Source organism: Meles meles, chromosome 5 (assembly GCF_922984935.1).
Source record: "Meles meles chromosome 5, mMelMel3.1 paternal haplotype, whole genome shotgun sequence".
Lineage (NCBI taxonomy): Eukaryota > Metazoa > Chordata > Mammalia > Carnivora > Mustelidae > Meles > Meles meles.
The window spans coordinates 55,646,965-55,664,699 of NC_060070.1; the positions used below are offsets into that span (position 1 = coordinate 55,646,965).

A 17,735-nucleotide genomic window follows, 5' to 3' on the forward strand; every position below is an offset into this window, starting at 1 on the left:
GTCTGTTGGCCATCTGGATGTCTTCTTTGCAGAAATGTCTGTTCATGTCCTCTGCCCATTTCTTTTTTTTTTCTTTTTTTTTCCCCCATTTTATTTATTTTTTCAGCGTAACAGTATTCATTGTTTTTGCACAATACCCAGTGCTCCATGCAAAACGTGCCCTCCCCATTACCCACCACCTGTTCCCCCAAACTCCCACCCCTGACCCTTCAAAACCCTCAGGTTGTTTTTCAGAGTCCATAGTCTCTTATGGTTCACCTCCCCTTCCAAATTTTTTTTTTTAATAAACATATAATGTATTTTTATCCCCAGGGGTACAGGTCTGTGAATCGCCAGGTTTACATACTTCACAGCACTCACGATAGCACATACCCTCCCCGATGTCCATAACCCCCTCCCCCTCTCCCAATCCCACCTCCCCCGAGCAACCCCCAGTTTGTTTTGTGAGATTAAGAGTCATTTATGGTTTGTCTCCCTCCCAATCCCATCTTGTTTCATTTATTCTTCTCCTATCCCCCTAACCCCCCATGTTGCTTCTCCATGTCCTCATATCAGGGAGATCATATGATAGTTGTCTTTCTCCAATTGACATATTTCACTAAGCATGATACGCTCTAGTTCCATCCACGTCGTCGTAAATGGCAAGATTTCATTTCTTTTGATGGCTGCATAGTATTCCATTGTGTATATATACCACATCTTCTTTATCCATTCATCTGTTGATGGACATCTAGGTTCTTTCCATAGTTTGGCTATTGTAGACATTGCTGCTATAAACATTCAGGTACACGTGCCCCTTCGGATCACTATGTTTGTATCTTTAGGGTAAATACCCAGTAGTGCAATTGCTGGGTCATAGGGTAGTTCTATTTTCAACATTTTGAGGAATCTCCATGCTGTTTTCCAGAGTGGTTGCACCAGCTTGCATTCCCACCAACAGTGGAGGAGGGTTCCCCTTTCTCCACATCCTCGCCAGCATCTGTCATTTCCTGACTTGTTAATTTTAGCCATTCTGACTGGTGTGAGGTGATATCTCATTGTGGTTTTGATTTGTATTTCCCTGATGCCGAGTGACGTGGAGCACTTTTTCATGTGTCTGTTGGCCATCTGGATGTCTTCTTTGCAGAAATGTCTGTTCATGTCCTCTGCCCATTTCTTGATTGGATTGTTTGTTCTTTGGGTGTTGAGTTTGCTAAGTTCCTTATAGATTTTGGATACTAGACCTTTGTCTGATAAGTCGTTTGCAAATATCTTCTCCCATTCTGTCAGTTGTCTTTTGGTTTTGTTAACTGTTTCCTTTGCTGTGCAAAAGCTTTTGATCTTGATGAAATCCCAATAGTTCATTTTTGCCCTTGCTTCCCTTGCCTTTGCCGTTGTTCCTAGGAAGATGTTGCTACGGCTGAGGTCGAAGAGGTTGCTGCCTGCATACTCCTCAAGGATTTTGATGGATTCCTTTCTCACATTGAGGTCCTTCATCCATTTGGAGTCTATTTTCGTGTGTGGTGTAAGGAAGTGGTCCAATTTCATTTTTCTGCATGTGGCTGTCCAATTTTCCCAGCACCATTTATTGAAGAGGCTGTCTTTTTTCCACTGGACATTCTTTCCTGCTTTGTTGAAGATTAGTTGACCATAGAGTTGAGGGTCGATTTCTGGGCTCTCTATTCTGTTCCACTGATCTATGTGTCTGTTTTTGTGCCAGTACCATTCTGTCTTGATGATGACAGCTTTGTAATAGAGCTTGAAGTCTGGAATTGTGATGCCACCAACTTTGGCTTTCTTTTTCAATATTCCTTTGGCTATTCGAGGTCTTTTCTGGTTCCATATAAATTTTAGGATTATTTGTTCCATTTCTTTGAAAAAAATGGATGGTATTTTGATAGGGATTGCATTAAATGTGTAGATTGCTTTAGGTAGCATAGACATTTTCACAATATTTATTCTTCCAATCCAGGAGCATGGAACATTTTTCCATTTCTTTGTGTCTTCCTCAATTTCTTTCATGAGTACTTTATAGTTTTCTGCGTATAGATTCTTAGCCTCTTTGGTTAGGTTTATTCCTAGGTATCGTATAGTTTTGGGTGCAATTGTAAATGGGATTGACTCCTTAATTTCTCTTTTTTCTGTCTTGTTGTTGGTGTACAGAAATGCAACTGATTTCTGTGCATTGATTTTATATCCTGACACTTTACTGAATTCCTGTACAAGTTCTAGCAGTTTTGGAGTGGAGTCTTTTGGGTTTTCCACATATAGTATCATATCATCTGCGAAGAGTGATAGTTTGACTTCTTCTTTGCCAATTTGGATGCCTTTAATTTCCTTTTGTTGTCTGATTGCTGAGGCTAGGACTTCTAGTACTATGTTGAATAGCAGTGGTGATAATGGACATCCCTGCCATGTTCCTGACCTTAGCGGAAAAGCTTTCAGTTTTTCTCCATTGAGAATGATACTTGCGGTGGGTTTTTCATAGATGGCTCTGATAATATTGAGGTATGTGCCCTCTATCCCTACACTTTGAAGAGTTTTGATCAGGAAGGGATGTTGTACTTTGTCAAATGCTTTTTCAGCATCTATTGAGAGTATCATATGGTTCTTGTTCTTTCTTTTATTAATGTGTTCTATCACATTGATTGATTTGCAGATGTTGAACCAACCCTGCAGCCCTGGAATAAATCCCACTTGATCGTGGTGAATAATCCTTTTAATGTACTGTTGAATCCTATTGGCTAGTATTTTGGCGAGAATTTTTGCGTCTGTGTTCATCAAGGATATTGGTCTGTAGTTCTCTTTTTTGGTGGGATCCTTGTCTGGTTTTGGGATCAAGGTGATGCTGGCCTCCTAAAATGAGTTTGGGAGTTTTCCTTCCATTTCTATTTTTTGGAACAGTTTCAGGAGAATAGGAATTAGTTCTTCTTTAAATGTTTGGTAGAATTCCCCTGGGAAGCCGTCTGGCCCTGGGCTTTTGTTTGTTTGGAGATTTTTGATGACTGTTTCAATCTCCTTACTGGTTATGGGCCTGTTCAGGTTTTCTATTTCTTCCTGGTTCAGTTGTGGTAGTTTATATGTCTCTAGGAATGCATCCATTTCTTCCAGATTGTCCAATTTGTTGGCGTAGAGTTGCTCATAGTATGTTCTTATAATTGTCTGTATTTCTTTGGTGTTAGTTGTGATCTCTCCTCTTTCATTCATGATTTTATTGATTTGGGTCCTTTCTCTTTTCTTTTTGATGAGTCTGGCCAGGGGTTTATCAATCTTATTGATTCTTTCAAAGAACCAGCTCCTAGTTTCATTGATTTTTTCTATTTTTTTTTTTTGGTTTCTATTTCATTGATTTCTGCTCTGATCTTTATGATTTCTCTTCTCCTGCTGGGTTTAGGGTTTCTTTCTTGTTCTTTCTCCAGCTCCTTTACGTGTAGGGTTAGGTTGTGTACTTGAGACCTTTCTTGTTTCTTGAGAAAGGCTTGTACCGCTATATATTTTCCTCTCAGGACTGCCTTTGCTGTGTCCCACAGATTTTGAACTGTTGTGTTTTCATTATCATTTGTTTCCATGAATTTTTTCAATTCTTCTTTAATTTCCTGGTTAACCCATTCATTCTTTAGAAGGATGCTGTTTAGTCTCCATGTATTTGGGTTCTTTCCAGCTTTCCTCTTGTGATTGAGTTCTAGCTTCAGAGCATTGTGGTCTGAAAATATGCAGGGAATGATCCTAATCTTTTGATACCAGTTGAGACCCGATTTGTGACCCAGGATGTGATCTATTCTGGAGAAGGTTCCATGTGCACTAGAGAAGAATGTGTATTCTGTTGTTTTGGGATGAAATGTTCTGAATATATCTGTGATGTCCATCTGGTCCAGTGTGTCATTTAAGGCCTTTATTTCCTTGTTGATCTTTGGCTTGGATGATCTGTCCATTTCAGTGAGGGGAGTGTTCAAGTCCCCTACTATTATTGTATTATTATTGATGTGTTTCTTTGATTTTGTTATTAATTGGTTGATATAGTTGGCTGCTCCCACGTTAGGGGCATAGATATTTAAAATTGTTAGATCTTCTTGTTGGACAGACCCTTTGAGTAGGATATAGTGTCCTTCCTCATCTCTTATTATAGTCTTTGGCTTAAAATCTAATTGATCTGATATAAGGATTGCCACCCCAGCTTTCTTCTGATGCCCATTAGCATGGTAAATTGTTTTCCACCCCCTCACTTTAAATCTGGAGGTGTCTTTGCGTCTAAAATGAGTTTCTTGTAGGCAACATACTGATGGGTTTTGTTTTTTTATCCATTCTGATACCCTGTGTCTTTTGATTGGGGCATTTAGCCCATTAACATTCAGGGTAACTATTGAGAGATATGAATTTAGTGCCATTATTAGTCTGTAAGGTGACTGTTACTGTATATTGTCTCTGTACCTTTCTGATCTACTACTTTTAGGCTCTCTCTTTGCTTAGAGGACCCCTTTCAATATTTCCTGGAGAGCTGGTTTGGTGTTTGCAAATTCTTTCAGTTTTTGTTTGTCCTGGAAGCTTTTTATCTCTCCTTCTATTTTCAATGATAGCCTAGCTGGATAGAGTAAGTATTCTTGGCTGCATGTTTTTCTCATTTAGTGCTCTGAATATATCATGCCAGCTCTTCCTGGCCTGCCAGGTCTCTGTGGATAAGTCTGCTGCCAATCTAATATTTTTACCATTGTATGTTACAGACTTCTTTTCCCGGGCTGCTTTCAGGATTTTCTCTTTGTCACTAAGACTTGTAAATTTTACTATTAGGTGACGGAGTGTGGACCTATTCTTGTTGACTTTGAGGGGGGTTCTCTGCATCTCCTGGATTTTGATGCTTGTTCCCTTTGCCATATTAGGGAAATTCTCTCCAATGATTCTCTCCAATAGACCTTCTGCTCCCCTCTCTGTTTCTTCTTCTTCTGGAATCCCAATTATTCTAATGTTGTTTCGTCTTATGGTGTCACTTATCTCTCGAATTCTCCCTTCATGGTCCAGTAGCTGTTTGTTCCTCTTTTGTTCGGCTTCTTTATTCTCTGTCATTTGGTCTTCTATATCACTAATTCTTTCTTCTGCCTCATTTATCCTAGCAGTGAGAGCCTCCATTTTTGATTGCACCTCATTAATAGCTTTTTTTATTTCAACTTGGTTAGATTTTAGTTCTTTAATTTCTCCAGAAAGGGCTTTAATATCTCCAGAGAGGGTTTCTCTAATATCTTCCATGCCTTTTTCGAGCCCGGCTAGAATGTTCAGAATCGTCATTCTGAACTCTTGATCTGACATATTACCAATGTCTGTGTTGATTAGGTCCCCAGCCTTCGGTACTGTCTCTTGTTCTTTTGTTTGTGGTGATTTTTTCCGCCTTGTCATTTTGTCCAGATAAGAGGATATGAAGGAGCAAATAAACTACTAAAAGGGTGGCAAAGACCCCAGAAAAATGCGTTGTAACCAAATCAGAAGAGACCCCTAATTGTGGGGGGGGGGGAAGGGGATAAAAACAGGTTCTTTCAGAAAGTGGTTGATTTTCTGTTTCTAGAGTTGCTGTGCTTCTTCTCTTCGCTCTCCCGTTGGATTTGTAGGTGTTTGCAATGTTTAGATAAGCTATCGAGCTGATCTCCTGCTACCTGATGTAGTCTCAGGCTGCTACTTCTCCGCCATCTTGACTCCTCCCCTCTGCCCATTTCTTGATTGGACTGTTTGTTCTTTGGGTGTTGAGTTTGCTAAGTTCCTTATAGATTTTGGATACTAGCCCTTTATCTGATATGTCGTTTGCAAATATCTTCTCCCATTCTGTCAGTTGTCTTTTTGGTTTTGTTAACTGTTTCCTTTGCTGTGCAAAAGCTTTTGATCTTGATGAAATCCCAATAGTTCATTTTTGCCCTTGCTTTCCTTGCCTTTGCCGTTGGAAAAGAACTACCCTATGACCCAGCAATTGCACTACTGGGTATTTACCCTAAAGATACAAACATAGTGATCCGAAGGGGCACGTGTACCCGAATGTTTATAGCAGCAATATCTACAATAGCCAAACTATGGAAAGAACCTAGATGTCCATCAACAGATGAATGGATCAAGAAGATGTGGTACATATACACAATGGAATACTATGCAGCCATCAAAAGAAATGAAATCTTGCCATTTGCGACGACGTGGATGGAACTAGAGGGTATCATGCTTAGTAAAATAAGTCAATCGGAGAAAGACAACTATCATATGATCTCCCTGATATGAGGACATGGAGAAGCAACATGGGGGGTTAGGGGGATAGGAGAAGAATAAATGAAACAAGATGGGATTGGGAGGGAGACAAACCATAAATGACTCTTAATCTCACAAAACAAACTGGGGGTTGCTGGGGGGAGGTGGGATTGGGAGAGGGGGAGAGGGTTATGGACATTGGGGAGGGTATGTGCTATCGTGAGTGCTGTGAAGTGTGTAAACCTGGCGATTCACAGACCTGTACCCCTGGGGATAAAAACACATTATATGTTTATAAAAAAAAAAAATTGGAAGGGGAGGCGAACCATAAGAGACTATGGACTCTGAAAAACAACCTGAGGGTTTTGAAGGGTCAGGGGTGGGAGTTTGGGGGAACAGGTGGTGGGTAATAGGGAGGGCACGTTTTGCATGGAGTACTGGGTGTTGTGTAAAAACAATGAATACTGTTATGCTGAAAAAATAAATAAATTTAAAAAAACAATAAAAAAATTTAATTAAAAAAAATCCAGTAACTAAAAATTGAGACATAAATAAAAACTCACAATAAAACTCATCCTTTTGAAGTGTACAATTCAGTGGTTTTAATGTATTCACAAAGTTGTGCAACCGTCACCTCTATCTAATTGCAGAATGTTTTCATTACCCCTGGAAGAAACTCCATACCCATTAGCACTCACCTTTCATTTCCCTCACTGATTTGTCCCATGAAACCACCTATCTACTTTCTGTCTCTATGGTTTTCACTTATAGCAGTCTGGACATCTCTTACAAATAAGATCATATGATATGTGACCTTTGTGTCTGGCTTCTTTCAGTTAGCATAATGTGCTCAAGATTCATCCATATTGCAGTGTGAATCTGTACTTCATTCCTTTATATGGCCAAATAAGATTACATTGTATGGATATACCATATTTTGTTTATACGTTCATGAGTTGATGGACATTTGGATTGTTTTCACTTTTGGGCTACTATGAATAATATGAATAATGCTGCAATGAACATCTATGTATAAGTTTTTATGTGGACATATGTTTTTGATTCATCTTGTATATATCCTAGGAGTGGAACTGCTGGATCATATGGTAATTCCGTTTAATTCTTTGGAGAACTGCCGAGTTGTTTTCAATGCAGCTGCACGATTTTATATTTTCACCAGCAATTCATGAAAGTTCCTATTTCTCCACGTCCTTGTCAACACTTGCTATTGCCCATTTTTTAAATAGACATCCTAATGGATGTGAAGTGGTATCTCATTGTTTTGATTTGCATCTCCCAGATGACTAATGATGTTGAGCATATTTCATATGCTTATTGGACATTTGAATTTTTTTTTTGAGAAATGTCTGTTCAAATCTTTTGCCTATTTTAAGACTGGGATATTTGTCTCTTTATTATTGAGATTTAAAAGTGCTATATTTATTCTGGATTTGTGAATATATGATCTGCAAATATTTTTCCCCATTCTATGGGTTTTCTTGACTGTGTTCTTTGAAGTCCAAAAGTGTTTAATTTTGATGAAGTTTAATTTATCTATATTTTCTTCAGTATGCTATGGTTTTGGTATTACATCTTAAGAAACCACTGCCTAACACATAAGTGTTTTCTCCTAAGAGTTTTATAGTTTTAGTGGAAACATTTAGGTCTGATTCATTTTGAATTAATATTGTGTATGATGTGAGCTAGTGATCAAACTTCATTCTTTTGCTTGTGAATAGCCATTTTTCCCAGCACCATTTATTGAAGACTATCCTTTCTCCATTTAATTGTTGGGCACCTGTTGAAAATCCACTAACCATAGATTTATGAGTTTATTTCCGGACTCTCAGTTCTATCCTATTGATCTATGTGTTTATTCTTATGCCAGTACCACACAGTTTTTATTACTCTAGCTGTGTTATAAGTTTTGGAACTGAAAAGGGTGAGTTCCTCCAACTTTGTTCCTTTTCAAGACTTTTTGGTTATACTGGATCCCTTGCATAACATATGAATTTTAGAACTAGCCTGTAAATTTCTGTAAAAAAAAAAAAAAGGCAATTGAAATTTTGATATGGATTGTGTTGAAACTGTAGATCAATCTAGGGTCTACTGCTATCTTAGTAATATTAAGTTTTTCAATCCATGAACATGGGATGTCTTTCCACTTTATTTAGTTCTCATTTCATCTGTTCACAATGTTTTGTAGTTTTCAGTATATAAGTCTCACACTCCTTTTACTCTTTTGATGCTATTTTGAATGGATATGTTCTCTTAATTTCATTTTTGGATTGAGTGTTCACTGATAGAAACAGTTTACTTTTGTATATAGATCCTGTGTTCTTCAGTCTTGCTAAATTCATTTATTAGCTCGAATAGCTTTTTTGTGTGGATTCTTTAGGATTTTCTATATACAAGATCACGTCATCTGCAGAGATAATTTTACTTTTTCCTTCCCAATATGGATGCCCTTTCTTTCTTTTTCTTTTTGAATTATCCAGTTTATAATGATTTTCATAGACTAAGAAGCCATTATGAAAAGCCACTGATTAAACATTTATATCCCCAATAAAGATAATATTTCCATCTTGAATGCTCAACGTTGAGTAACAATTGACAAAAGATCATCAGAAGTCCTTCATTCAGAACACACCCTATAACAAAAGGCCATAAAAAGGCCCAAAGCTATAGTACAATATAAACATAAATATCCTAACTTGCCTACTGTATATAATATGAATTTTGCCCTTGTAATTACAGGTTTACTTACTTTTCTGAAATATTTTATATGCAGAGTAACATTTCATAAATTTGGAACTTGCCATTGGAGTAAATTTGGCTACTTGCCATTGGAGTAAAACACAATATCTGTATCACTCACTTAGCAATTATATCATATACCATTTTGATATAATTTCTTCAGTATATTTTTTTTAATGAGCAATACCTTGTTGTTGTGGTGGTGGTTGTTGTTTTAGGACCAGTCAATATCTTTTATTGTGTGTCATACTGCTTAGAACATGCCATATACATATATATAGGGCCTCAACAAACATTGATTGGTTGACTTCAATGAGGGATTTAATATGGTGTTTAACATAACTCACACAATGATTGCACTAAAATGTGAGACCAGGAGAATCTTCAAATATAGCTGACCTTTCTAACCAAATGGTAATAAAAGGCATCAGGGTAGAAAGATAATCATTATAATAGGTCATTTTGTTTATAGTTTTGTCAGTGAGTACCCAAAGAGTGTGCTCACTGGTAATAATGGCAGAAGTTCAGATATTCAGATAAGTCATATATGGTCTTCCTCATGAGGTCATCATGATCCAGGGAGGTTGCAATATAATAGGATATTGACAGTGTTTGTAAGCTGGACTTCCCATGATAACCAGGCTAAAGTGACACAGCTGCCAATATAAACACAAATTTTCATTTCTCTGAAGAAATAAACGTCTTAAGAGTTGGGACGAATGTCTTCTAGCACAGCCTAGTAGAGCAAGGGAGAGCTGTTTGTTATATCTGAATTGCTGACCAAGAAGTAGTGAGTTATCACATTCACAAGTGCTTTACTCCAAGAGTACAGACATATCTTAGAAGATTTACGTGAAGAACTGAGGCATTTATAGTTACAAACGTTCAGTGAAAACCTTAATGTCTCCTGAAATTTCTGAGTCATTAACACAAGAGCAGGCTTCCCATCTATTTCCTTTTGCTAATAACTAAAGATATTATCTATCTTTTGGTTATTTGGTAGTTAAAAAAAATGCTCATGGGGTGCCTGGGTGGCTCATTCAGTTAAGCATCTGCAGTTAGCTCTGGTCATGATCTCAGGGTCCTGGAATTGAACCCCAAGTTGGTCTCCCTGCTTAGCAGGAGTCTGGTTCCTTCTCTCCTTCCAACACAACCCTGGCTCATGCTCTCTCTCTCAAAAGAATAAGTTTAGAAAAAAAATCTTTTAAAAAAATGTCATTCCAATTTTTTCATTAGTCTTGTGGGAGCTTAACAAATAACAGTTATAAATATTTGTTATTTAAGAGGAACAATTTTGTCATGACAAGAAAAAAATGTTTTCACAATGTATGGTGACATATTTAACTACACCTACTGTGGTGATCATTTTGCAATGTACACAGATATCAAATCATTATGCTGTGTACCTGGAACCAATGTAATGTTACATGTCAATCAGACCTTAGTTAAAAAAAAAACTTACATAAAAACAAAAATCCCCCAAACAAAACAAAACAAAACAAAAATCCCTGCATTATTCCCACAGCTGTATCTACAATAACATTTGAAAAGAAAAGAGAGCCTAACATCCCCACTGTGACTCTATTTTTACCATTTCTTTAAACACCAATACACAGCTACAGGGTAGGAAAACTGAGCTAAAAAATGTGTTTTTGGATGAAGCTGGAATCAGTCTGGTGATTGTTAAAGACACAACATACACCATCACAAACATAAACCTTTCTCAAAGTTAGGATGGGGCTTTTAAATCATTTTCTAAAAGAACCTATGTAATGCTCTGGAAACTGGCAAATTTAAGCAGGCGAAATCAATGTGTTGATGTTGGATAAGGTGATAAAATTAGCAACAGCAACAAGTTGATTCATCTCCGCTTTGGTAGAGCTGTAGATCGGCTCCTGAAGGTCTGCTTTAAAAATCATTGCCAGTTTTTATTTGAAGTGTTCTTTCTGGAAAAGAAGGGGGGAAAGGAACTGATTTTTATGAAAGGCTGACCCTGACCCTGTCCTAGGCTCTGTGCCATGTAAATGCTTTTAATCCTTGTAAACGACACTGAGTTGAATAGTGTGTCTTCATTCTAGCTGGGCATTTCTCTGGGACGTTAAATTACCAAATAATTTAAGTATCACTAATTGCACCTAAATAACTCCCCTGTGTGCCCCCCTCTTCTCCATAGATGATAGACTCACAGAACAGCGGAGTTTGAGATCTAGAGCAATTACGAATAATCCACCCACTCCAATCCCCTCCTCACCCCAGCATTACTGCTCTCTGTCACCCTCACGCCCAGCCCGATTATGTTTAGCTTGGCTTGAGTTTCCTCTTATGCTGTATTTTCATCCTCTCGAGTACTCTGTGAGGGAGATATCATGACTATTTTTAGATGAACAAACCAAGGCTCAGAGAGCTCAATTGGCATTCTCAAGATCGAAAAGTGGCACATAACAATTAAAACCCAGCTCATGGCTCATGGCTCTCCTGACCCCTAAGAAGACACTCTAATATAACATCAAATGGTGAAAATAATTTTTAGTATGACTTCTGTGAGAGAGACTATTTCCTCTTTTATGTTTTGCATGTGTCCAAGTCCATTAAATGCTATTTTGTCAACAGTCAACGATCACGACCAGTGTCATTGGCCATTACTCACCCATTACCCAAGTCTCTGGAATGCTCAGGTGGAACAGATAGGAGTTGAGTAGGCTCTCCTTCTCCTTCCAGAAGACATGTATTAGAAGCTAATACAATTCCCAGAATGTCAAAGCAGCTAATGAGTGAAGAAGAGAAAAAAAAGTCCAGTTTCCCCTTCGCTCCTTCCCCCAGTCTACTGTAGGCAATCACAGAGCCTTGGATACTGTGAACCACTTCCACTAGGAAAGGGAAAACCAGAAAGCAATAAGTCATAGTAAAACATATATGAAATCCTAAATACACTTGAAATGTCTATCAAGACAAGCAAATGCCTTCAGATGATAAGCTTAATGACTTTCAAACGACTCTTAAGGTCAACCTCAACAGCCCCGTTCCTTTTTCAACAGATATTTGACAATTGTCAGGAGAAAAACCATATCCCAACTGGAATTACATACAAATTTTGAACACTTACTCTTTCTTTGGATGCCCTATAAAGAAGTACATAGTGAGAGTCCTCATCCTCCCCCACTCCCCAAATGATTCTTCATTCTTGGCAACTATGGTTATATGAATGTTATGTCTGTGGTTTCTATTTTATGGCCAATTTGTAAAAGTGAAGGGAGCTCCAAAATAGTTCACTCTATGAATTATATATTTTTATGTTGCCTGCCTTGTAAGTTCTGCAAATGCCACAAATCCCCAGGGGCTGACAGGCTTGTGTGGAGCATGCCAAATAAACAGAAGTCTTTCCAAAATCCTGAGCACAACAGTAACTACCACCAGATGACGTCCACAGTTGCAATCGCTGTCCCTGGTTTGCAACGAGAAGGGGGATAAAGAAGACTTTCTAGGTAAAGAGCAAGCTTGGGCTGGACCAACATTTTCACTGCCTATGATTACAGGACTCTCTGGGGAGTGGTCTTGTTGGAAGAATTAATGTCAATCCCGCTTATTTTTAAGCCTTTGCAAATGACATTTAATATGGTATGTTACAAGCTGCGGTTCCCAAATGGCTGTATATTCGAATTACCTGTGCAACTTTAAAGCTACAGATTTCTGGGCCCCACTTTAAGACTAACTGAAACAGAAAGTCTAGGATGAGGGTCAGAAATCCAGCACTAACATGCTCCCAGGAGCCTTGGCTACCACTAAGGGGCCAAGATTGGGGGGAGGGTTGCCTACATAAATGCTGGAGAGGAGTTGGGGGAAATCGTATCCTGTCTTCCTTGGGTCTCCCTGGAGTGCCAATGGCCTCCAACTCGAGTTAAAAGTATGATTAGCCTGACAAATACTCTCACTCCACAGTAATGCCTACTCATCCAGGCTGGTTAGAGAACACGTGTGCTGGCTAACAGGAATGCATAGTAACCTACTGAAATTTATACTAAACACTGTCAAAGCATTAGACCTAACGGTTCTAATGTTATGCTGAAGATGAAACGGCTTTCTTTGAGGAACTAAACTGCGCCATGGGATTTCGACAGCCCCTCTCTGGAACTAAACTGCGCCATGGCTGCTTATACTAATGTGGGCGCACTCAGGGACATAGTTGCTCCTCCTGTCCTTATGACTTTGAGCAGCAGTTCAGATCCACCTGGTGAGTCCTCATTTTAAAGTTTGCCAGGACACTGTGGTGCCAGGAGTCAGCCATGTCACACCTTCCTCATCCGTAAAAGTGGAGGGTTGGGTTAGAAGCCAGTAAATGATCCTCTCTTCTTAAACTATCATTCATTTTAACCTATATTGCTGCTAAGATATAACCTGGAAATGCCTTAAAAATTAAAACTAGATTTTAGCATTTTTCCTTGTCGGATATATTCATAAAAGAAATAGAAAAAAAAAGTTCCAGTAATTTGTGCTGAACTTTTGGAACGTGGTTCTCTTTTGGAACCTTTGACATTTCTGTCCATGTCCCACTCTTGTTTTGTCTGGTCATGTAATAAATCTTCTTTGATGTTCTTCTTATATTTCTCTTCCTCCCCACAGTTTTAATCACTTGCAGTTCTCTGTTTAAAACCATCACCAAACACCACAGCCTGTGTAGAGCTTCAGCCTTTCAGCTGAACTTGATAGATCTTGTTGCTGACTTTTGCCCATCAAGCCATGCTAGGTCCTCTGACAAATGCATCTCCATTTGGTAAGCACCATCAACTCTACAGATTCCTGGGATAATTCCCTCCATTCTAGAGGAGGAAATACATAGGACTCAATTAAGAACTTAAGGCACCTTGGGAGGGGGGAGGGGTGTTATGGACATTGAGGAGGGTATGTGCTACGGTGAGTGCTGTGAAGTGTGTAAACCTGGCGATTCACAGACCTGTACCCCTGGGGATAAAAATACATTATATGTTTATAAAAAAAAAATTGGAAGGGGAGGCGAACCATAAGAGACTATGGACTCTGAAAAACAACCTGAAGGTTTTGAAGGGTCAGGGGTGGGAGGTTGGGGGAACAGGTGGTGGGTAATAGGGAGGGCACGTTTTGCATGGAGCACTGGGTGTTGTGCAAAAACAATGAATACTGTTACTCTGAAAAAATAAATAAATTAAAAAAAAATCAAATGGAGAAACCCAGTATGCATTTGGCACTCCTATTTAACCCTCCTCATCCTGTGTATATACCTTGAATGTTTTGTTGAGCTCAAAGACACTGTGATATTGCTGTAGTAAATCTAAGCCAATTCCAACCATTTCTAGCACTTTCTTATATGCTATGTATTCTGTGATCTACAAGTTCCTTATTAAACAGAACTCAGAAAGTGAGCTGCAGATTTACTGGAAAGAACAAAGAAGGAGTGGGTCCTCAAATTAGTTCCATTTTTAGTATTAACGGATTCAATTAACTTTTAGGTTAAGTTTTAGGCCAGGATATGGAGTTAGGATGATGCCTTTGGGTAGATAATCTTTCCACCAGACTCACATACTCAGTTTTTAATTCTCCATTCAGATCTAGAACACATTTTGTCTTAATCACATTTTTCTCCAAATAAGACATGCATAGACATTTTAGACTTTTAAGATTTAAGAGTCTGCTCTAAAGTTAAGTTTTATTTCTTTTTGGGGAAGATTTTATTTATTTATCAGAGAGAGAGAGAGAGAGAGCAGGCGCAAGCAGGGGGAGTAGGGGGCAGAGGGAGAAGCAGACTCCCCGCTGAGCAAGCTGCCTGATGTGGGACTCCATCCCAGGACCCCAGGATTATGACTCAAGCTGAAGGTAGATGCTTAGCCAACTAAGCCACCCAGGAGTCCTGCTTTATTTCTTTATATGTGTTCTTTTTGCCCTCTTTTTTAAAATAAGAATTTATACTCTGAGCCCAATTTTAAAAGTAATTTTTTATAATGTAATAGAGGAGAAGTGTTGACTATTGATTGTAAGTTTCATAAGCTATAGTGGGGATTGCTGGCATGGACCAACTAGTCAACTGGTGATGGGGGAGAGGAGTCAGTTATTCTCATTACGAATGTCACAAGAGAAAACTGCCCTCACTGTAAATAGTATAAAAGGCGGGGGGACAGCCATGCATGGCTGTCAATACCCCCAGACCAAAGGCTTAGATTCACTGCTTGTTGTGAACCACATCATTATTTTCCATGTAAAATGTCTGAATCAAATTTTAGTTTGCGTGTGAATTTATAGCAAGAAACTTATTCTTGGATTCAAATGATCATTGTTTAAATTCCTTGGCTGAGTTTAAGGTTTTTATAACATAGTCCACAATTTAAAATAGTGTGGCAGATTGGTACAGTAACCATCCCAAATTAGTTCTCCCTCCCTCTATCCATCCAAAGTGTAACCTCCTTCCACATGGACCTTGAGCCTGGCCACACAATCTGCTTTGGTCAATGAGATGTTACGAAGCACAACGCAGGCAGAGGCTTTAAAAAGAGCTTGCGGGGCTCCTGGGTGGCTTAGTTGGCTAAGCATCTACCTTCAGCTTGAGTCATAATCCTGGGGTCCTGGGATGGAGTCCCACATCAGGCAGCTTGCTCAGCGGGGAGTCTGCTTCCTTCTCTCTCTCTCTCTGCCTGCTTCTTTGCCTACTTGTGATCTCTGTTTGTCAAATAAATAAATAAAGTCTTAAAAAAATTCTTTAAAAAGAGCTTGCACACTGGGTCTGGACCCTGCTTGCCTTTGGGAGCCTTTCCTCCACAATGCGAACTTAGGAAAGCCTTCAGGCACATAAGAGACCCTCTGGAATATTGAAAATTCTGTGACTGGATTCAACAGATAATTCCTGAGCTCCTTACAGAGTGCCCATCATTTGGGTAGTGGCGAGAAATGAACAGATTATTGCACTGATTTGATTGTCTGCCTCCGACTAGACTCTAAATTCCATGACTGTAAGGGCACATCTGCTTTTCCTTACCACTGCAGCTTCAGTACCCAGCTCAATAAATAGCTATAAAATGAATGAATACAACAAAGGCTATGACAAGTACCCTGCCCTGTGTGAACTCGCAGTCTAACAAGGGAACCAAACACTGGCCTGCTGGTTCTCAGACACTGTGAAGTGCATACAGTAATAGGAGAAGAGGAAGAAGGGGTGGTGAACTTGGCCTTGAAGGCTCGGGGGAAGTTTCATGGAGAACATGACCTTTGAGCTGGGCCTTGGTATTCTCCACAAACTGGGTAACCTCAAATCAGCGATTCTCCTTTTGCCAAAGTATACCTACCTGATTCTTGTTGGTTGGAATTAATAAGGAAATTTCTAGCCCTCCATGCTTGACTTGGCTATGCTGAGTTGGCTTCTTGGCATTTTTCATATTCTTGAGAGGTGTGTGTGTGTGTGTTGCACGTGTGTAATGCAAAGAAAATGCATCATGTTGAGTTCATCAGCTCTCTGGGCTAGTGTTACCTCATGCCCACCAGGCATAGAGAGACAGGCCAGGAAGATTGATGACCTACAGCTCTCAGAATGACTGCTTAAACGTGGCTAAAGAATTTCTGTGGTTGCCTCATATAATATCTCCCTACATCAGTGAGGGTGCTCTTGTTTGCAGGCAAGAGAAAACCCAATCCAATTCAAACAATAAGGAAAACATAGTCTCCTACAAATAAAGAAAAGAAAAGATGTTCTCTTTCAAAATAGAAATTGTTAGGTATGGAGATCTTAGGACCCATTCCACATCTTTGTTCCATCCTGCTCTGCCACTGTAGTATGTCATTATTGTGCTCAGACTAGCATTCTTCATGTTTCATAATGGCTGCTGCAATTCCAGCCATTACATGCAGAATGACACAGTCCATGGGGAGAAGAGACGATCTTTCTTGGATGTTTCCTTTAAGAACTGAAAATCTTACTTAAAAGGGCATGAGAAAATTTCCACTCACATTTCCTTGGCTAGGTCCAAGCCAGCAGCCCTCTCTCAACGAACTATTAGCAAACCAAATGAGACTGCCTTTATCACCTTAAATCACTTCGGAGTTATCTTTGAGTTGAGGATGGGATTAAACTTTCCAATTCTATACAATTTAAGCAAATTAACAGATTTCTGCTAAGGAGGAGGGACTGTGGGGAAATGGATGTGGGGTAAGCAAGCAATAGGGTCCATTATGGAAAAGTACTCAAAGGACCTACTGTTTCTTGATTCTTCAAAAATCCATTCTTGAAAACCCCATTCCTCAGCTACAGAAGGGGGAATAGGATGATATACACTGAGAACATTGCTAAACAACAAAGATCTACTGGCTGGTTGTGTCCCATAAAAGTTCCTCCAAGCCCTTGGCATAGATTTGCTGATAGCTGGAGAAGGGGACAGATCAAATACATTCCCCTTCTACATCAAACGACATCACCCTGCACACACTGAAATGAGATGAAGAATTAGCAACAAGGTGAACTTGAGCTGTAAGATTAGCTCCACAAAAGAATCTGGAATTCATAAGGTATTTTTAGCTGGAGATGGTAATAAGACATTTAAATTGCTCTCAGATGAAGAAATGTCATACTGCCTACACGCTGGAGGCTTTTCACAAGTACATCTTTTTCCTAAATGGATTAATTTTGAATAAGTGTGGCATGTAGGGGGACTGGGTAGCTCAGTCCACTGGGTGTCTGCCTTTGGCTGAGGTCATGATCTCTGGGTCCTAGGATCCAGCTTGTTAGGCTCCCTGCTGAGTGGGGAACCTGCTTGTCCCTTGGCCCCTCACCCCTC

General features: G+C 39.3%; 1 protein-coding gene across 1 annotated transcript in view; it reads right to left on the reverse strand.

Moving 5' to 3' along the window:
- Positions 1-17,735, reverse strand: part of UST (uronyl 2-sulfotransferase) — a 307,256-nt gene that overhangs the window by 128,437 nt on the left and 161,084 nt on the right. The gene's annotated exons all lie outside the window — the stretch shown is intronic.